The sequence below is a fragment of the Leucopleurus acutus genome (genome assembly GCF_964270905.1).
Source record: "Leucopleurus acutus genome assembly, chromosome: 8".
Classification (NCBI taxonomy): domain Eukaryota; kingdom Metazoa; phylum Chordata; class Mammalia; order Artiodactyla; family Delphinidae; genus Leucopleurus; species Leucopleurus acutus.
The window spans coordinates 49,732,504-49,755,355 of NC_139151.1; the positions used below are offsets into that span (position 1 = coordinate 49,732,504).

At 42.5% G+C, this 22,852-nt stretch overlaps 1 protein-coding gene across 1 annotated transcript in view; it reads left to right on the plus strand.

Annotated features, from left to right (window-relative positions):
• Window positions 1–926: 926 nt before the first annotated feature.
• RAB30 (RAB30, member RAS oncogene family) overlaps window positions 927–22,852 on the plus strand; it is a 78,789-nt gene continuing 56,863 nt past the window's right edge. The window contains exon 1 of the mRNA XM_082844933.1: window positions 927–977. The gene's annotated coding sequence lies outside the window, so the exon portion shown is untranslated. The remainder of the gene's footprint in view (window positions 978–22,852) is intronic.

Sequence of the window (22,852 nt, forward strand, 5' to 3'; positions counted from 1 at the left end):
CGATTTCTTTGGAACCTTTTGCAAATCATTGCTGTATGAAAAACCAATGAGGGTACGACACCCTGGGAAAGGGTAAGGATGGTTGAAAAATGAATGACAAGAAGATAAAAATAAATTTGGGAGGGAGAGCCCAACTCCGTTAGGTGAAAGCTTCTCCGACCAAAGGCGACAGAATCGCCACCCGGGGTCTCCGCACTCCCCAAAATTCACAACCCCCCCCCCCCGACTATCCTGTTAGCGGGTCTCAATGATGCTCTGAGACCAGGAGTAAACTGACTCCCTCAATCCCTTAGTTATAAAATGGAGCAAGAGGAGTAGAGGGCCTCCGCAACCCCTGCAAGACCGTGAGGTCAAGGCCCACTCGGTCTCTCATGCCGCCACCAGCCAGACGCGTCCTACTCAGTCCCCAGATGCCGCCTCCATCCCCCGGTGCCCAGGTTTGGAACCCAGGCTCTCCGACCGGGTTGTCCTCCTCCTCACCGTCCCCTCTGCACCACCACTCGGCTCCCGCGTTCCCTAAAACCTCAGCCAGCTCCGCAGAAACGTCCTAGCACTCCTAACATGGCGGCCGAGTCCCCTTCGCTCCCTTTGCCCGCTCTGGGCGCGTCCGACCTTGGCGCATTTTGGGCATTGTAGTTCCGGCAACAGCCTCGGTGTCCCCGCCAGCCCTTGAGGAGACTACAATTCCCAGAATGCACCGCACCTGAGCATGGCTATTGGGGCCTTTTGGACAGAGGGATGATGTCATTGCAAAAACCCCACTGCATTCATTGTGCTAAGGTCTATCCACCCCCCTGCTGCTGCTAGGCTTGCGATTGCCGCTCGCTCCAGCTGAGCTAAGAGTAGCAGCAGCACCAGGGCAGGGACTGACTCCAGCCCTTGGACTTAGGACATCGCAACACCTTCCCTTGCGTGCGTGACTCATTCGCACATCCTTTCTGTTTATGCCTGGGGTGGGGAGAAAAATCCCAAACCAGGTGAGTTGAAGTGATTTATTCAAATGATTCTTACCAAGTTATTCCTCCCGCTTAGTTCTCAAGGCTTTCTTTTGGGAAGATGGGGGCGGGAGGACTGGGGAGGTGCTCGCAAACGCTGCTAAGCGAAAAGCTCTGTGCAATTTGGGTCACTGCAAAGAACAACTCCAGCAACCTTCCCCCGCCGGAGGACCTATGCCTGCCAGTTCCCTAGTCGCAACTCCCCTCAACCTTTTTGGAGTCTGGGAGAGGGGGCTGGGCTGCGGAGGACGTTGGGAAGTGCTCTTGGAAAATCAGAGGAAGGCAGAGGTTGGGGGACTGCAGTCCTGTCACACACGGCCCGAGTGCTGAGATTTGAGTGGGAAGGGGTGATGCGTGGGGAGAAATGGAGACAGTGATTTAATGTGGTCGCACTACTTTGGAACATTTCATGTCACTTGGGCGAGCACACACTATTCATTTTTAAGATGAGCGTGCTTCTGAGTAGGTTAAGTTTTGTGGGGCTTTATTTTATGTGTATGTGTGTCTACGTCGTTTGTCTCGCCTTTTCTGCTGATTTGAGGTGACAGTGTCCTTTAATGGTGCACTCCGTTCCTGTCAGAAACATTTCACGTGTCTGGTGAAGGTTCTCTTGGGCTTCTAGATGCAGCATTTTTGTTAAGTGTTTTTCTTCTCCCAACTGCAGGATTTCAGGATTGTTTGGAAGTGGAGCCGACAGATTTGTGCTTGTGTGAGTGTTTTAAATTACATTGCAATAGGCTCCTTGCCACTGACAATGGTACCATAATGAGCTGCCGTTTCCTGAGGCACAGTCACCAGTCACAAATAACGGTTTGGAGAAGGGATCATTAGGTACACTCTGGTTCATTTTAAAGCGTTAGGGAAAGGAAAAGTTAGAAGCGCCATTAACCTTCATTTGCCGTTACTGAAAGGTACGCATGGAAGAGTGATCCTGGAGGTGGAAACCGAGGAGGATAGTGGAGTTTTTTTTGCTTTTTGGTTTTGGTTTTTAAACAAACTGACACGTTTAACAAGACAGAGAGCATTTCGACCCGTATGATATTGGCTCTCTTCTTGTAAGAGTTAGTAGGATGATTAGTACAATAAATATGTTATTTTGAAATAAACAGCTGGCTGACTCCAGAACAGATGGGGCCAGTCTTAGCTGAGAGATCTACAACCTTGGAAATGAATGGACCTGGGGTCAACCACACCCCCTCTTGGAATGTCAAAAGGAGAAATGCCAGAGTGTTTTATGCTTAACTTCAAAATGCTAAACCTTTCATAGCCAAGGGAGGCATTGGGGGAAAGTCATTACTGTTTGTCTTCTGTTGCTGAACCAATTTTGTACATTTTTAATTCAGACCCTTAGGTCTCTAAAGTTGCAGCTGGGCGATGCTTCGTTAAATGCTGCTTGTTACTGGATGCAAAGGACAATTCATTGTATGGGCTTTGTGGTAGAGTGATTTATTGGGATGCAATGAGCAGCTTTGGGATTTGGGAAAAGATGGACTGCTTGGCTTTGCTTCTCTCTGTGTTTTTCTGTTGCTTACTGTCTGCTTTGCTGAGCATCCCTCCCGCTGTACCTTCCTTTCCCCACCCCTCTGTGTCTCTTGAAGTTCTTCCAGTTTCTTTCCCTGCCTCTCCATTTGCAATTCTCATTTTTCCTCTGTGTTTCAAAATCTCCCTCTTATCACCAGTAGATGACATCTCTTTCTCTGAGTCACTTTCCAGTCTCTGAATACCCTCTCATCCCTTCTCTTCTTCACCCAGAAACTCCAGGGTGAATGAGACTGTGCTAATAGTTATTCTACAGAGTCCTCATTGAAGAGGCTTTGCCTTTTCTTTTTCTTGCAGTTGGTGCTTGGCAGGATGAACAGCAACGAACCTGACCCCTTGGCCTGGTTTGTGGCTTCTGTGACAGACATAGTTTGGCCTCAGCAGCACGTGGACAGTTAACTGTTGCAGTTGAGCTCATGCCACTTTTCCTTTCCTTGGTACCTGTATTAAGAGCTGCCAATGCATTAGCAAGGTTTTTAAATGCTCTACACAAAATGTTCTAATAATTCCCAAAGAATAAGTAGACTTCGAATGGCTTCTGCCTCATTTAATACGTTTTTTTCCTTTCCCTGCTTTAGTATGTGGTAGGAAGGCTGTCTTTTCCCCTCCCTTCCCTGTTGATTGTTGAGGAGCAGGTCCAGGTGGCCAAACTAGCCATTTGGTGTTTTTTTTTTTTTTTTCTTAAGGTGCTTGGAGCAGCAACAGCTTTTCCTCCTGTTATTTCTTCTCCTTTGTGGATGAAAGAAGTTTGTTATTTTATAAACTTCCTATTAAGGAGAAGGATGTGGTAGTGGTTATGTTTGTGTAAGACAGTGCTGCTCTAGGCATGAAAAGTCTAACTGCTGCCCATCTGGAGGCAATTAGTGTGACAGGCAGATTCAGAAGCTGTCATCTTGGACCTCTCACTCACCATCTTTTCATCCCTTCTTCTAAGCTGTGCCCTCTCCTACCCAGGCTTTTTAGTGTTTTAGGGAGGAGAAATGAGCAGAATGGAAGGTTAGTTTTGGCCCTATCACTGCTATCCCTGTGACCTTGAAAAACTGTGCATTCCTTTCTTGCTTATTTTATTTTATTTAAACATTTATTTATTTATGGCTGCATTGGGTCTTCGTTGCTGCACGCGGGCTTTCTCTAGTTGTGGTGAGCGGGGGTTACTCTTTGTGGCGGTGCACATATTCTCATTGCAGTGGCTTCTCTTGTTGTGGAGCACGGGCTCTAGGCATGCAGGCTTCAGTAGTTGTGGCACGCAGGCTCTAGAGTGCAGGCTCAGTAGTTGTGGCGCATGGGCTTAGTTGCTCTGCGGTATGTGGGATCTTCCCGGACTAGGGCTTGAACCTGTGTCCCCTGCATTGTCAGGTGGATTCTCAACCACTGCTCCACCAGGGAAGTCCTCTCCATTAGTTTAAATCCTTTGCAAAGGGATAAGAATCCTTTCCCCTTGGTTTACCTCGCCTGATGTTATGGCCTCAGCCTGTCCTTCTGTCAGCAGATATGGTGAGCAGCTACTATATTCTAAGGACTGGATACCTCAGTGAAAAGAGACGCTTCCACTGCCATCATGGAGCTTATGTTCTAATAGGGGAGATAATCATTGGAGAAGTAATTGCAGGTGTGATGAATGCTCCTGCCAAAGGGGGATGTACTACTAGGTGGGATAGAAGTGCCTAATGTGGTGTGCTTCCCTTGTCTGGGAGAATCAGGGAAGGCTTTCTGTAGGAAGTGACATTTCAAGAAGACTTGGAGAGTGACTGTAAGTAATTTAGGACGGCAATGGGTGGTGCTGAGAATGGGGACAAAGGGCAACTGCATGTTCAAAGTACAAAGGAAAGTGATAAATATGAGGATTTAAAAGGTTAGTATATGGGGGCAGAGCAAGGGAGAGAGACCAGAATGAAGACGAATGAGGCTGGAGAGGTGGACAGAGTCTAAAGAGTGGGCAGTTTTCTGAGCCACGGGTGAATTTGGTCTTTATCTTAAGTGAATGGCTTTACTTAGCTAGATGAATTACATATGCAGGTAGAATGATGTTAAAACCATCACGGTGGCTGTTAAGTGGGAAAGAGACTGGAAAGAATTAGCCAAAGTGAACGTGAGATGAGGTAGCACGTCATTTTTGTAGTCTACGTGTGGGATGGTGGTGGCTTGGATCTAGGGTGGTGGCAGGGGCTAGGACAGAAGGGAAGAGATTGGAGAGACACTAAGTTTGAAGATTATAAGTGATAAGCTGTAGACTGATTGGATGTGGGTATAGGGAAAAGAGAGAGTCGAGATGACTTGAGTTTTTCCTTGAGCCACTGGAGATGCCGCTTACAAGAGAAAGGTAACATTAGCTGGGGACCAGATTTTTGTTTGTTTTTTCAAGGAAGAGGGACTTTTGGTCATATTGAGTTTCAGGTTCCAGGAAGACATCTAAGATCTTTCACTCACCCTGTCTGTGTGTAGGATGCAGCACGGTGGAATGGAAGAGAGCTCTGGTGAGGCTTTCTAAGACTGAGTACTACTTATTTATTAGCTGTATGATTTTGGACACGTCATATTTTTTTGGTGAGCTTTAGTTTCCTCATCATAAGATATATTTATTCCACTAATTTATACTGATCACCAGGTATACGTGCACTGTGCTAGGAATACAGCATTGAATAAGATAGTATTTGCTTTGGAAAAATGGCTCAGGTGAGGGAGTGGAACATAAACGTATAATCACACACAGAGAGGTTTGTAGGCAGTGCTAGGAGAGCACAGCCCCAAGGGGGACTTTCATGCTTCCTTGGTGGGGGAGGAGCAGTGTTCACAAAGTTGTTGGTGACCTTTGACCTGAGACATGGAGGCAAGAAAAAACTCACCAGTCTGGGTTCCCAGGCACCTAATAGAGTGCCTTGCACAAACTGGGGACTCTGTGAATGTTTGTAGACTGAATAAACTAATCTAAGTCATAAGGGCCCATTCAAAAGCAGGAAATATCAACATATCGGAAGATGGCAATGAGTAATGCAAATATAAAATGTAAAATGGTTTTAACAAATGCATTAAAATGAGGACACCCAGCTTCTGAAATGTTTTTTGGTTGACTTAAAGGGAAATTTCAGAAATATTTCAGATCTGGTTTCTTTTTGGGCTGAACTTCATTTATTCCAGTTAGTTTCTCAAAAATAATTTTGATTGTATAGAATTCCCTAGATCAATGGGTTTCAGACTTTTGAATTTTATAGATAAGTAAAAATACAAAAAATAAGATAAAATTGGGTGAGTTGTTGCCAATGGTTATTTTTCTGTAGTAAAGATATTTAAAAAATATGTCCTCCTTCGCTTTATCTCGTGAAATAAAGGACATTTTATATCAAAAGTTGTAGAAAGAGCATAATTTTAAAATTAAAAATATATTTAGCTTTGTGAAAAATTCTCTATTTTTTTCATTTTATTGCAGAATAGTAAAAAATAAGACAAACAAATACCAGAATGTTAAAATAATTTATGGAACCATTGCCCTATTTTCTTGGCTATGGTGGAAAGGTGGCCCATCTCCAAACATTTCCAAGTGTGGAAGAATTTTGTATGGACCACAGATCATTTATTTTCAGTTTATTCTTCACAGGAATTCAACCCTCGAAAGCTAGGTAGGACTCCTCAAGATTAGTTTAAGGTAGGGCCTTTTTTGCGGTACACGGGCCTCTCACTGTTGTGGCCTCTCCTTTTGCCGAGCAGAGGCTCCGGACGCGCAGGCTCAGCAGCCATGGCTCACGGGCCCAGCCGCTCCGCGGCATGTGGGATCTTCCCCGACTGGGGCATGGATGCGTGTCCCCTGCATTGGCAGGCGGACTCTCAACCACTGCGCCACCAGGGAAGCCCCAAGGTAGGACTTCTTAACTTGTCCCTGGAAGATCCTCAGGGAGACCATGAACCCCAGAGATCATTTGTGTGTGTGTGTGTGTGTGTGTGTGTGTGTGAGTTCACATGTGCATTGTGCATTTTTCTATCACTACATGTGTGTCCTTGGGCAAGTGACTTAACCTCTTAGAACCTCTTTCTTTGCATGATTGTCGTGAGGTTTAAATGAGATAATACATTTTGAAATGTCTGGCACTGTGCCTGGAATAGCTGGTGCTCATTGAAGCTGTTTTTGACATTATTTATTATTTTACATATTTTATTTATTGGCTGATGCTTTCTTGGTACCCACAGTGACACAATGAAGAAAAAGATAACTCAGTGTAACTAGACAACTTGATGCAATGGGAAGTACACAATATCGCCAAGGTAGAATTCTTGACAGAAATGTTTAACCTAAATCTAATCATGAGGAAATAATCAGGCAAGTCCAGATTGTGGGACATACTGCAAAACAGCTGGCCTGCGATCTTCGAAAATGTCAATGTCATGAAAGAGAAACAAAACAAAACAAAATGAATGGGGGACTAATCTAGATTAAAAGAGACTAAAGTGCTGTGACAACCAAATGCCACATGCAACCCTTGATTGGATCCTGGACTTAAAAAAAAAAGCTATAAAGGACATTGTGGGGACAGTTGGGGAAATTTGAATGGGAGCTGCATAGGAGATGACAGTGTAACAATGTTAGTTTTCTTGGATGTGATAATGATTCTGTCTGCTTAGCCTGCCACATTGTGGACATTGGTGTCCAGGTCAGTTGCCCGTTCCTGAATGTCATGTTTAGGAATGTCACAGCAAAGCTAGAAGACATCAAGGGCTGCTTCAGAAGATAGTGATTTTCTTGATAACAGCACATATTTAATTAGCCTATGGGCTGGAATACCATTTGTTGGCAGATATTGTAGGTGACCTTTTCTGTCCTTTCTAACCATGATTCTGTCACTCCCTAAGAATGCAAACTTCTACAGCCAGCACTCTTTATTTCTAGAGGTAGTAATGCAGGTAGAACGCTAGCTGTTCCCAAAGTGAAGAGCGAAGATAAGCGGGGCTATAACTCAGGAGTAGAGCATTTGACTGCAAAGAGGAAAGGCCATGAAAGAGCACATAAATATATATCTTAAATTAGTTTTTTGATTCTAGACATAACGTAAGATTAAGCAAAATTCATTACAGAAATATACAACAAACTACTGTACAAAGGGAAAATTCCCTTGATTCCACTCCACCATAGTCAACTGTTGCGATTTTGATGTGTATGGCTGTCATTTTGTCCCACACATATGCTAATGATATTATTATAATACGTATTCTGCTTGCTCTTTTACTTAATATATTTTCAGGCATTTGCCCCATGTATTTGCATGTTCCTCTAACTTGCCCTTTTCAGTGGCTGTTGGACACTACTGCAGTGAGCATTTGAGCATGCATCCTTTTGTAATGAACTTGTGGGAATATTTCTGTAGGGTTCATTTCTGGGGTAGAAATGCTGGGTCAAAGGGCACGGACAGTTTCCCTTTAATTGCCCCCTGATTTAAATTCTTATCGCAGGGACTTCCTTGGTGGTCCAGTGGGTAGGACTCCGAGATCCCAATGCAGGGGGCCCAGGTTCGATCCCTGGTCAGGGAACTAGATCCTGCATGCCGTAAGGAAGACTGGTGCAGCCAAAATAAATAAAATAAGTATTAAAAAAAATTCGTATCGCAGTCTTTGACACTGCCATTTGTCCAGTCCATTAGCCACTTGGGCTACCCTCTCTTACTAAGGGAAGGAATTTGTGATGGGTGGACAGAAAGTGGGGAAAAATGGAATTAAGAGTTCCTGCTGGTTTTTGTGATGGCTGTATTAAAGGTTGATATATAAATAACATGGAAACCTCTGGAAGAGAGAAATAAAATATATTTCCCAGTCTGCAACACAGCAGGATGTTTAAAAAGTGATCTGAATAGTAAAGCAGCCAAGAGTTTTCCCCCAGAAAATGCTGCAGAAAAATTTTATCTTTGAGTTAAGGTTAACTTCACTAAAATGCGGACACCATCAACCTTGAAGTGAAAATAACCTCTTCTGCTCACTTCCTCTCCATCTCCTTCACATAACCACACAAGAAAGGGGAATTTAAGCTCCACTGTTTTAATATCTGAAGCACATGGTAAAAAGGCCTGATTTTTCATCTTTCTGAATATCCATAGAAGCAATCTCAAGGCAGATTTTTGGCATTTTTTTGGTAAAAGGTCTGAGTTTAGGAGTGGCCATCAGTGACTCACTGTCCCAGCAGAGACCCTGGGATCGCTGAGCTGTGAATTATTTCCATTCTTTCAGCCAGTTATTTTTGTTCTTCTGTGGCTGGGTTGAGCAAACACAAATTTGAGTTGTGTGCTAGGTGGGTAATTTGTCTTTTCAAGCCTCAGTTTATTCATCTCCAAAATGGGGATTATTGTGAGGCTCAGATGAGATAATGTGTGTAATAGGGCTTTGGCAAATTTATGTGCACATAAATATGTGCTTTTGTTAAGGTGTTGCTGTCTCTGGCTGGGCCAGCTCATATTAATCTTTCCTCTAATTCCAGTGGCATCTGTTACCCAAAAGACTTTCTTTAGGCATTCTGTCTCATAATGTCTTATTATTATGTCTTCATCCAATATTTGTGAGCATAAGCTAAATGCAAATTCTTCTGCTGGGTGTTCTGATAGGAAAACAAAGGTGGAACCATCCAGGAGCTTTCCTTCTCTGCTTTTATTCTAGGAGACTAATATCTTTTAATGAGAGTCTTCAATAATATATGCTTTACAAAGGTGTATTGTGTATGCTGTCTTATTCTGTCAACCTGGGTGGTAGATTTTAGCTCCACTTTTCCATGTAAATGAGGAAACAATTCTTAGTGACGGTAAGTAACTGGTTCTGTTCTGTTTTTAAAGTTACCTAATTAAAAAAAAATTTGCAGTTGTAGGCCCCAGGTAGATTTTCTGGAACCGAAACCTTACTTCATCTCCAGCTGCTTCCTGTTTTTGCCTTGCCATCTGATCAAAAGTGTAAGCATTCTGAAGGCAGGACTGGCTGGCTGGTGGTGTTTACTTTGATTTGGTTTATTTTACCCATGGGCACAGGGGAGGAGCTTTTTGTAGATGTATTGAGTTAGTTGAAGCCATGATGGGAACAATCATAGCACCTACTGGGTGTCAAGTGGTTTACATGTTTGGTTTGATTTTTTTTCCCCAACTTATTTTGAAAATTTTCAAACATATAGAAAAATTGCAAAAGTATTACAGTGAACACTCTTACACCCTTCATCTAGATTTGTTTGCTTTACCATTCTATGCACACACACACGCACACATACTCACACACACACTTTTTTTTTCTAAACCATTTGAAAGTGAGTTGCAGACACCACAACACTTTACCTCTAAGCACGGGAGCATGTATGTCTAAAGAACAAGGACATTCTCCCCTGTAACCACAATATCATTATATTGAAACAATAATATTCTTCAGATTTCCCCAGTTGTTCCAATGTCGTTTATAACGTTTTGGGGGGAGGGGGACCCAGGATCTAATAAGGATTACTTACACAATGTAGTTGTGTCTGTTTAGTTTCTCTTAATGTAGCAAAGTTTCCCTGCCTTTTTTGTCTTTCATAATATTGACATTTTGATCTCAGCTGCTTTGTAGACTGTAGATTGGATTTGTCTAATTGTTTTCTCATTCTTAGACTCAGATTAAACATTCGTGGTAAGAATTCCCTGGAGGCGATGCTGCATCCCTCCCCTTGCATCACATTAGGTGACACATTCTGTCAGTTTGTCATGTCACTGGTGATGTGAGGTTTGTATTTTGGATGAGGTGACATTGCCTGATATCTGCATTGTAAAGGAACCCTTTTCTCTTTGTAATTAATAAAATTGTGGGGTTATACTTTGAGATTGTTTGGATATCCTGTTTCTCAAAAACTTTCATTCAGTGGTTTAAACATCTATTGATAATCCTGGCCTAGGTTAATTAACATCTATTAAAGGATGATTTTCTAATTTGCTCTTCCGTTCTGTATTTGTTTCCTGACATTTTTCTTTTTTCTTTTTTTTTCACACACACACACTGTGTTTTATTTTTACAAGAGATAAATAAACTGACACCAAGCATTGTAAATGGATGACCACAACAAAAGCAACAATGATTGCAATTACCAAACATGAAACACACTTATACTATGTCATAATATTGACATTCAGTCCAGTAATCCTCCACCGTAACAGCTCCTTTACTTTGCAGTGAAAATTGATTTGTTTTTTTTGCCTCTGAGTCCTTGTGGGATTTTTTTTTTTTATTCAAACAGAAAGTCACAAAAATTATAATCATCCTCATCAGTTCACTCAGTCCCATGTAATTAATTTTTTTTTCATCTTGATCTTTTGTTAGAACTTTTATGAATTCATCAGTTTTCCATTAGAGTTCTGAAAATGCTTATTCATTCAGTTCAGCAGTATAGTCAGTTACCAGAAGCCTGTACTTGTCAGAGTCTGACATTTTTCTTTTAAATAAAATAAATAAATTTTATTTATTTTATTAAAAAAAATTTAGGCAGTGAATTTTTTCTGTATTTGTTTCCTGGCATTTTTCTGATAGATTAGCTTTCAGCTCCCCTCCTCTTTTATTTTTGTATTTTTATTTTATTTTTTAGTATCACTTGGATTCCTGGATTCCTTTCCCCCCAATGTGTTATAGTCCATTACCAATCTTCTGCCTCCCCTCCCCCAATATTTATGCTTTTTGATACAAAAATTGTCCCAAGTTCGGCCAGTGGGAGCCAGTCTTATCTCATTGAGCCCTAAAAGCAAACTGATAAAGTAGGTGGAATTTTGCCCATTTTATGAAGTGAGGAAATTAAGGCTCGGAAAATACAATGAACTTTCCTAGAGGCATGTAGCTAGTAGCTAGTTAGCGGAGGAGGTTAGATGCAGACCCGGTTCCAACTAACTCTGAAGTGGTTCCTGCTATTGGTGCTGTCTCCTGACAGTCCAGGAGCAGAATGTTACCTGATAAAACCAAGTTAAAAAGAAGGCACACCCTGGTGGCACAGTGGTTGAGACTCTGCCTGCTAATGCAGGGGACACGGGTTCGAGCCCTGGTCTGGGAGGATCCCACATGCTGCAGAGCAATAGGCCCGTGAGTCACAACTACTGAGCCTGCGCGTCTGGAGCCTGTGCTCTGCAACAAGAGAGGCCTTGATAGTGAGAGGCCCGCGCACTGCGATGAAGAGTGGCCCCCGCTTGCCACAACTAGAGAAAGCCCTCACACAGAAACGAAGACCCAACACAGCAAAAATAAAAAATAAATAAATAAATAAAAAGCACAAGCATTGTATCATTGTTGCTAATAGCAAATGATTGGAAACAACCTTAAGTGTGAATCAGTGGGAAACTGGTTAATTAAATCGGTATGTTCACAAAAGGGAAAGCTATTAAACTACAAACAAAAATGAGGGTTTCTCTAAGTACTGATATGCGAAGATCTCCAAGCATATTTTAAGTGAAAGAAGGATGATCCAAAAAGAAGAAGAAAAGAAGAATGCTGGTGTAGAAGAGTGCATACTTTGTGAAAGAAGTGGGGATAAGAAAATACATTTTAGGGCTTCCCTGGTGGCGCACTGGTTGAGAGTCCGCCTGCCGATGCAGGGGACACGGATTTGTGCCCCGGTCCGCGAAGATCCCACATGCTGCGGAGCGGCTGGACACGTGAGCCATGGCCGCTGAGCCTGCATGTCCAGAGCCTGTGTTCTGCAACGGGAGGGGCCACAGCAGTGAGAGGCCCGAGTACCAAAAAAAAAAAAAGAAAATACATTTGAAATTGGAAGGATATAAGAGAACAGAATGATTACAGGCACAGGGCAGTAGGAGTGAGTGGGGTGTGTGTGTACATAGTGAGCTTTCTTAAGATTTACTATTTTATATAACACTGCCTTTTAAATTTTTTTAAAAAATTATTTATTTTATTTTTGGCTGCGTTGGGTCTTTGTTGCTGCACGTGGGCTTTCTTTAGTTGTGGTGAGCTGAGGCTACTCTTCATTGGGCTTCTCATTGCAGAGGCTTCTCTTGTTGCGGAGCACGGGCTCTAAGCGCACGGGCTTCAGTGGTTGTGGCTCGCAGGCTTTAGAGCGCAGGCTCAGTAGTTGTGGTACACGGGCTTAGTTGCTCCGCCGCATGTGGGATCTTCCCAGACCGGGGCTGGAACCCCTGTCCCCTGCATTGACAGGTGGATTCTTAACCACTGCGCCACCAGGGAAGCCCTATCATGCTGACTTTTAAAATAGCTTTATTGAGATATAATTCACACATCACACAATTCACCCATTTAAACTGTACATACAACTCAGTAGTTTTTTAGTATATTCACAGAGTTGTGCAGTCATCACCAAAATCAATACTTAGAGCATAGTGTTGTTGTGAAGATTAAACAGGGCCCTGCCTTTCAAGTCTCACCCTGGTGCCCTTCACCTAATAGGCCTCGACGTCATTTGGGTATCCTGGGTGGGTAAGGCAGCAGTAGCCCTTAGCGGTTGTTTGGGAGCCAAATGAAAATTGACACGTAGCATATGGGGAAAGTATTGTTCTGAATTCAAAATTGGAACGTATGGTCTGACAAAGAATTTTTACCCTTATTTATAAATTAATTGCAAGGTCTTATAAAATATATGTATATCATCACATTTAGTCATCCATTTAACAGATCATCTCAGTATAGAGTTAAATTTACATGAAGTCATGATTGTCCTAGGAAAGTTAGGAGTTATGGTCCCTTGGGGTCACATTTGGGCCAATATTAGCATTCAGGCAACTCTGTCTTACCTTCTCTTTTTCTTCCCTTCCCTCTCCTCCACCACACAACTGAGTTTCTGATTTTGTCTCAGAGAGCCATTTAAATTAGCCATGGCAAATGTTAATTGTTTTGGCAGACAAAAAGAAACTCGAATAAGCTTTTCCTTCTAAGATTTAAGAACGCTACTTTCTAAGAGCTAGCTTTGGAAGGAATGTTTCTGGTCTGGAAAATTTGGATAGCAACCTCAAAAGGAATTAATGTCCAAGAAGATCTGGGAGTGGGGTGGGGACACTCAATTTCCTTTGAGACAGATTGAAATAAATACTTCTGTCTGAAATAGTAATAAAGATCTATTTATTTCTTTCATCGTTTTGTTAAAATGTTCAAAACATGAATGATCAAATCCAAAATAGATTTAGCCCAGGCACCAAAAAAACCCTCAAGTCATCCTGATTAAAAAAACGTTTATGAGGGACTTCCCTGGTGGCACAGTGGTTAAGAATCCACCTGCCAGTGCAGGGGACACGGGTTCGAGCCCTGGTCTGGGAAGACCCCACATGCTACAGAGCAACAAAGCCTGTGCGCCACAACTACTGAGCCTGCGCTCTAGAGCCTGCGAGCCACAACTACTGAGCCCGCGTGCCACAGCTACTGAAGCCCACGTACCTAGAGCTCGTGCTCCGCAACAAGAGAAGCCACTGCAATGAGAAGCCCACGCACTGCAACGAAGAGTAACCCCCACTCTCCGCAACTAGAGAAAACCCATGCGCAGCAACGAAGACCCAACACAGTCAAAAATAAATAAATAAATAAATAAATTTATTTAAGAAAAAAGAAAATTAAAAACAAACACAAAAAACGTTTATGAGATCTTAGGCTGCTTTGCTGAGTGAGATGATTCTTAGTACAACATTTAAGTCTGTCCCTTTGATGTGACAAAGTTTCCAGCTCCCAGAACTGCAACTGTATAGCTCAAGATTCCATGTTTAGTTGATACCAATCTGGATTCATTGTAACTGCTGTATAGTTTCTTTCTGTTTTGACTATGACCTATCATAATTGTTTGGTTTCAGAATTCTGTACGTTCTTTGCTTTTAAAGTCATCTTGGCCAGGAAGCTAAATGGCATGTTTGTATGTGCAATAAGTTACTTTTATTATATAATTTTATAATAGTAATATTGGCAAACATTTTTTGAGTTTATGGTGTGCCAAGTGCTGTGCTAACTGCTTTACATAAGTTATAGTATTTAATTGTGGCAAAAACCACATAAAGAAACTGAAGAGCTTAAGCAACATGTCTAAGATCACATGACTAAGAAGAAGCAGATCCAAGACCAGAAATCAAGACTGTCTTACTGCAAAGACTATGCTTTTCTGCTGTGTAATTCTGCCATTTTGAAAATTTGTGTGTGGAAGATCATTACTTTTTTACTTCATCTTTGGAGCAGATTACTGTCTTATTTATTTGATAGGTATTTATTGAGTGCTCATCATGTGTCAGATACCTTGAGAACTATAGAGGTGACTGAGACCCACTCTTTGTCATTGAAAAATTCACACTTAAGTAGAGGAGATAAAACAGATATACCTCTATACACCCATGTTCATAGTAGCATTATTCACAATAGCCAAAAAGTGGAAGCAAACCCAAGTGTCCATCGACAGATATATGGATAAGCAAAATGTAGAATGTACACGCAATGGAATATTGGATAATCATTCAATGTATTCAGCCTTGAATGTAGTTCAAAGCTGAATAGCCTTGAAAAGGAAGGAAATTATGACACATGCTACAACATGGATGAACCTTGAGGACATTACGCTATGTGATATAAACCAGACACAAGTGGACAAATATTGTATGATTCTACTTATAGGAAGTACCTAGAGTCATTAAACTCCTAGAGACAGAAAGTAGAATGGTGGTTGCCAGGGTATGGGAGGAGGAAGCAATAGGGGAGTCATTGTTTAATGGGTATAGAGTTTTGGTTTTGCAAAATGAAAAAGTTCTGGAGATTGGCTGCACAACAATGTGAATATACTTAACAGTACTGAACTGTACACTTAAAAATGGTTAAGATGGTAAATTTTACATTATATGTATTTTGCCACAATTTAAAAAACAAAACAGATACACCCCTCTACTCTAGGGTGGAAAGTAATTAGTGAGACAGGAAGGACTGAAGACATCATAGGAACGAGAGAGGGCTTTCTAGACAGGGCATATAGCTGGGTAATGGAAGATGGGTAATTATTGTGTGGCAATGAGGAAGGTAGGAAGGGCAACCCAGGTGAAAGGAACAGTGAACAACATTACAGAGGCTACTTGGCTTTAAAATCCAATTCCAGCAAGAAACAAACTCCAAGGACATGGCTCTATAATTATGGGTGTCCCAGCCACCTTCCACGTGGGCAGAGATTTAAGTATATAGTCTAAGCCAGGATCATGAAGTCGTGGTATGCTAGACAGAGACTCATTCATGATTCATTCAGTAAACATTTGTTTAGCACATAGTGCTGATGCTATGCGAGGCACTTTATGTATGTTGGCAGATTTAATACCCCCAACAACCCTGGAGTTATTAATAGCCCCAATTAACAGATGCAGCCACTGTGACTCAGAGAGATGTAGCAATTTATCAAAAATCACATGACTGATAGGTAGCAGAAGACGTCACCGGGGAGCCCATGCTGTGTCCACCAAGCTACACGGCCTCCCCTTGGAGGTGAGTGTGAAGTGATGTCTGCCTTTGAACTCACAGTCAAAATGGCATGTGACTGCCACCACTTGTCATCTTCCTGCTGCCTTTGAGGCTACCTTGGCTGAGTCATCTTACAGGTCTGAGCCTCAGCTTCCTTATCTGTGAAATGAAGCCCTTGTATTAGACTAGATTATTTCTAAGGTTTCTCCCAGATCTAAAAACCCTATTTGTTTATTCATCCATCTATCCATCCATCGAGCCAATGTTAATTCAGTATCTGTTACGCACCAGGTACTGTGTTGGTAGGTTCTGGTAATTGAGATTTGGTAGAACACTGTTCTTGCCTGAAAGGAGATTGTAGACTAGTGAAGGAGGCATAAAATAGATGACTATTGTGTAGTACAGTCAAAGCACTGGTAGTGGTATATATGGAAGACCTAGAGGAGGGGCATGGCCCTGTCTTGGATAGGTGGATGTCAAGAGGAAATGGTCCCAAAGACCAGGAAGGTAATGAAGAAGACCACAAGATCCTCATCATTCCTGTTGTCCCTATGTTCATAGGCACACTACATATTGATTAAATTCAGTTAAGCTTTGGTGAACTCAAAACTCTTTTATTTTAAGCCTTGTGGAAAGTTTAGTCGAATTTGCCAGTTGTTAAGTGCAGCTATGTGCCAAATATCCATAAGGTTTGGATTCTCTTTCAGACTGGAGAAAGATTATAAGGTTGCAGTTGTTTGTTTGTTTGTCTAAGGGAATTTAGTAAGCATGAAGTAGACTAATAAGAGGCCCAAGGGCCTGGAGTTATTTGAGATGTTCACAGCTAAAGTCGCAGATGCTTATATTTCAAAGAGGCAAGTGAAATGGCCAAGATATTGGATAATATACATGATCCTCTCAAGACTACTAAGGACTGGTGAATTACTAAGAATTAGAATGACCAAGTATTAGAATTCTAATACTAAGGAATTGAAGTGAGGATTGAGGGGGAAAAGAACTAATATTTATTGAGCAGCTCTTATATATCAGACACTGTGCCATGCCCTTTACATTAATAATTTTGTTTTATCCTCCCCACAATCCTGTAAGGTCAGTGTTGTGTCCTTTACAGATATTGAAGCTGGGGCTCAAAGAGGTTGTGACTTGCTTAAAGTCCCAGCTACCAAGAGACTGAGCAGTGGCTCAAGCCCAAGTTCAAATCAAGGCCTTTGCTCCTTCCACTATCCCATGTTTCTTCAGGATCCTGGATTTTTCTGTTTCTGGGGGAACTGTACCAGGGTACAGGACCTCCCTCTCATCCTTGGAGCCTGGGAAATAGTGATATTCAGGAGAGGCCCACTCCTCAGTTTTCCCAACACCCCAAAGGGCAGCTCCCCCAATTTCCTATGTCTTCTTTCCGAGGTGGTGGATCACCAGCTGCCAGGGATAAATGGCTTTTACTAAAGCACTTTTTTTTTTCTCCTTTTTCGTCTTTCCCAGGTAATATGTGTGTGTTTGATATCGGCAAGTTGTCTCTCAGAAGCGGCTCATGAAAATCATCTGGGAGAATGCTTTTTTGTTTGTTTGTTTTTGGAGGTACGCGGGCCTCTCACTGTTGTGGCCTGTCCCGTTGCAGAGCACAAGCTCAACGGCCATGGCTTATGGGCCCAGCCGCTCCACGGCATGTGGGATCTTCCCGGACCGGGACATGAACCTGTGTCCCCTGCATCGGCAGGCGGACTCTCAACCACTGCGCCACCAGGGAAGCCCGGAGAATGCTTTTTGAGGCCAGCTAAGTTTATGCATTTGATCCCCTCTCCCTCCCCAGCAAAGAGTAACTTCAGTTCATTTGCTCCAGATCCTATTTTTGGGGTCCTGAGAGACCTTGCTGCCTGATTCTCAGAGGCTTCCAACCATGAGTTTCTGCCAGGATTACATGAGGGTCTCAGCACTCCTAACCCCCTGCTTCAGGCTCCTTTCTCCTCTGTCAAGGCCTCCCTGTGGGCACAAGCTGTGGTGTCTTGTCAGGGAGTGTTTTCCCAGCTGGGTTTGCAGGCAGACCAGGCATTTATCCCAGGCCCTTTAACGCTCCCCCGCACCCCCCCAGGAAAGTTCCCACATATGACTGCATGAAACATAGAAAACTACTCTCCAAATGGGTTGATGAATTATGGCAGTGGGGAAAAGTCTTCTCCAGCTTTCTCAGCCCTGGCATTCCATAGTTTGGGTGACAACGAAATGGACAGAGGATATGGGGTCAGGAAATTGGAGCTCAAGTCTTGGCTCAAACCACAAATCCTGAGGCTGTGAGCACTTGACCTGTCTGAGCCTGTGTTTTTATCTGTAAATGGAGAACTGACGACAATCCCAGCTTCCTACTGTCATTGTGAGAGTCAGATTACTCAATGTATAGTGTAGAAGTGCTCTGTAACGAGCCCCTAGAAAGTATTATAGATGTCAGTGCTTGCTTTAAAACAAACTTGGGCTCATTGAGAGACATTTCTGGAAACTGAGCAGGATACATGCTCTGTCATCTCTGGCTCCCAGTTCAGGCAAAACTTTTCATTGCTCACGTAGGCATTCATGGCGTCACTCTTCTGTTTATTTTTGTAATCTTTTCATTCATAGTCTTATAAATGCTCCCTTAAGCTTTGGTGGTTCCTGAATATTTATTTTTGAAAATTCTGGTCAGGCTTGCATACTCATACCCAGAGCTCTGTGCCCCAGAGTAATTATCTGACTTTCTGGAGTTACATGTGGATCCATTTCCCAATAAATCCTGGGACAGGAGGGCTGACTATGTATGGTAAGTGACGTTTATCTTGCTAGGATTCTAGATGGGTGAGAACTCATGAGGGTATACCTTAAGGCAGGGTTATTACAACTTCATACATGTTTCTGTTAATAAAATGAGAATGGAGAGAGTATCTTACTGTAAGTGGCTTATGAGTTCAGAGCTAGAAGCCCTTAGAAACTGAAAAGAATCTTTTGTGATTTGTCATCAGTTTGTTGGAATTATTACTCTGTTCTGAGAAATTTTCTAGGTGTTCCCTTGACACTTAGGGATTGTTGCTTACTTTTATCTTCTTGCCATTTCAAATGACTGCAGTTCATTTTTCTTGGCTGTGTTCTTCAGAATTCTTCGAGTTGTAAATGAAAGACACCCAACTCAAACTAGCTTGGGCAAAGAGCGAATTTATGGGAAGAATCCTGGCATGTTTCATGTAACCATATGAATGTTGGGTGCAGCTGGAACCAGGAAATATTAGAGCAGGTAATTGCCTTAACAATCCCCCCAAATTTCAGTGCTTAACACAAATGAAGTTTATTTCTCATTCATACAACAGTTCAACATAGTTTTTTTCTGGTTAGGCTACCTTCTATGTTTCAGGGACCCAGTCTCCTGCCATCTTGTGGCTCCCATCTCTTTTAGGTATCTCAGAGTTCTCTCCTTTTAACCTGAAGATGGAAGGATCTCATGTGTGAGGTTTTCATGGGCCAGGTCTGGAAGTGGCTTATATTAGTTCTGTCCTCATTCCGTCAATTATTACTCAGTACATGACCCCACCTAATGGTAAAGGAGGCTGAGAAATATGGCCTAAGAAGAAAAAGAAATGGGTTTTGTGAGCCTGTAGCTAGTTTGAGCCACACAGGCACTCAAATTATATCAAGACTCTGTCTCTTGCCTTTGCTTCTCTCCTACATGGCAGGGAGCAGGGCCAGGGATTGCTCCTGAACACTAAATCTCATTGTTGCTAACATCAGAGACAAACTGACCTACACTCTCATTGGCTTCAAGTAAAAAAATCTCAGCGTAATAATGATTGGCTCACTTTGGATCATGTGACCACCCCTGGACCAATCAGTGGTAGGCAGAAGGACAGGATTATTTAGCATAGACTGGCCATTGGGCTGCTTTTAGAGAAGGAGCAGTCATTCTGAAAGAAATAGCCACTCCACTTGCCAGCCACTAAAAAGTCCCAAGCTCTCTTTTTGTTTCTACTCTTGTGGAAAATTCAGTGCAACTTTACACTCATCTTTCCAACCCTTCTTACTGCAGCCACATCAAATGATTGTATTTCACTGAATCTATGACACTATTATTTTTGAACATGTAAGACTGTTCTATGTACCACTGAGAAAGAAAGAGAAGATTCCAAATAAACTATGACACAATGCCAAGATGCCATCCATTGTAAAATGTATCCTAATTTCTAAGCTGTCACAATGTAAGAAAACATGTTTTTAGAATTGATGAAAGATGATATTTATTACTCCACAACCAAGCTCTATACTTTCATGCCCTAGTACCACTGGTCTTTTATTTCTTCGGTACATCCATTCATTCAAAAAATATGTATAGGCCAGGTAACAACGAATAAGACAGATTCAGTTTCTGCTCTCTTAGTACCTACTGCATCTCCTGCTTTTCATCCTGGTGTTATGAAGTACCTGCTGGGTGCTAGGCAGTCTATTGGGCACTGAGGACTCAAGAAAGAATATGGGGGACTTCTCTGGTGGTCCAGTGGTTAAGAATCCGCCTTCCAGTGCAGGGGACACGGGTTCGATCCCTGGTTGGGGAACTAAGAGCCCACACACTCTAGAGCCCATGCGCCACAATTAGAGAGAAGCCCGTGCACCGCAATGAAAGGTACCCCGTGCCGCAACTAAGACCTGATGCAGCCAAATAAAAAAATAAATATTAAAACAAAAAGAATATGATGGGGTCCTTGTCCTCAAGGGACTTACAGCCTGGGGTAGTGGAAGCAGTGGGGTGTGGGGAGATGATCATACAAACAAACGAGTAAATAAAGGGTCACAGTTCCTGTTATTAACATCCTTACAGGGTCCAGTGGGCCCACAAAGTAGAGGAAATGGTCATTTCTGCTTTGAGGAGTGAGAATGGTTGTACCATGTTTACTAAGATGATTGTGCACTGTTAAAAGAATAAGCAGTAGTGTATTTTAAGTATTAATATGTAGTTTTCTCATACATACTTGATGATAATATCTGAGTAGTCCAATGTATCTTCCAACACCTATTTGAATCACCTCAAGCTTCCTATGAAACTTTACATTCAAAAGGCACGTGTGGGTCTCTTTGTTCAAATGATAATGAATAGTCTGCGAAACCTTTTATAGAGACAGAGTGAGTAGATATCAGATTTATCTTATGGTGGAGGCAGTCAGTCTGCATTTCTGTACGTTAATTACCTAGACTCCTTCCAGTGGTTTTTTTTTTTTTTTGGCCCTAGCGGTTCTGAATCACATGCTCCAGCAGGGAGAAGAGCCAGGAACAGGTGCTCAGGGCTGTGCTGGGTCCCGCAGCAGGGGTTACAGTGATGGAATTTGGAGGAAATGTGGGTGAGGCTATTTGGCCCTGGGATCCTTGTGGGGGGTGGAGGGTCTTAGAGCTCTGATAATATAATCCAAGTGTTGGATTCTTTTTTTTTTAAATATATTTATTTTATTTATTTATTTTGTCTGCATTGGGTCTTCATTGCTGTGCACAGGCTTTCTCTAGTTGTGGTGAGTGGGGGCTACTCTTTGTTGCAGTGCACGGGCTTCTCATTTTGGTGTCTTCTCCTGTTGCGGAGCACGGGCTCTAGGTGGGTGGGCTTCAGTAGTTGTGGCGTGCGGGCTCAGTAGTTGTGGCTCGCGAGCTCTAGAGCGCAGGCTCAGTAGTTGTGGTGCATGGGCTTAGTTGCTCCACGGCATGTGGGATCTTCCCGGACCAGGGATCGAACCATGTTCCCTGCATTGGCAGGTGGATGCTTAACCACTGTGCTACCAGGGAAGTCCCCAAGTGTTGGCTTCTTATCTTTAAAGCAAAGATGTCAACTGAGATTAAACCCTTTTTATTGGTTGAAAAACCCATGAAAACAACAAGACTGAGAAGGAATGGGATTATTTATTTATTTATTTATTTATTTTTGAAGCTCATGCAGAGCTCAGCAGAGGGTCAGTGTCTGTCTGTCTGTTCTGGCTATTGGAAAAAGCTTACCTAATGTGTCAGGAAGAGAATCCAAATAAACTATTCTTCTCTCCTCAGGTTTCTGAAAAGCCTGGAATTAAGGATTGAGATATACAGGTTGTTGTTGTTTTAACCTTCCGGGCCAGTATATTTGGAGCATGGTGCCTGGGAGTGGGAATGGGAGTGAGATGTATGAATCCACCTCGTCATTGGGTGTGGGCGCCTTCAGACTTCTCTGGTCATCTGGGAGAAGAGAGAGCTCCAAGTAGCTTCTTTAGCAGAGAATGTACAGGGCAGAATCCCCAGATCAACTTGGTTTTCCTAAGGGACAGTCTGACAAGGGAAGTTGGGTTTGTGTGTGTTGCACGTGGACTGGAGATGCTCAACTGAGGGATTGTAGACAAGCACCGCCAGGTCCATTCAGAACTCCTTGGTAGCATCCAGAAAGAGGAAGAGCGAAGGTAAGGAAGAAAAAAAAAAAAAAGAAAAACCAGAAACCCCCTCTTTGAAACCAGCAAAAGGTATATGCCCAGGAGTGATTTATGGGTGTAGAGAGAAGGAACATTAAAAGAATAACTGCTAGCTGTTTATTTTGGAAAAGTATGTGTAGTGAGAGTGGAGGTAGGCCTTATTGTCTCGTTACCTTGCTCCAACTTCCATTAGTGATAATAGGATCATATATTCTAGACTCTCCTTGGCTGGCTGCCCTGACATAAATGTTTGAATTCCTTGTTTTGGTATTGTGTATTCTTTTTTTTTTTTAATTTATTAATTTATTATTTATTTATTTTTGGCTGCGCCGGGTCTTAGTTGCAGAATGCAGAATCTTTGTTGCGGCATGCAGACTTCTTAGTTGTGGCATGCAAACTCTTAGTTGCGGCATGCGGGATCTAGTTCCCGACCAGGGATCGAACCCCGGCCCCCTGCAGTGGGAGCGTGGAGTCTTACCCACTGGACCACCAAGGAAG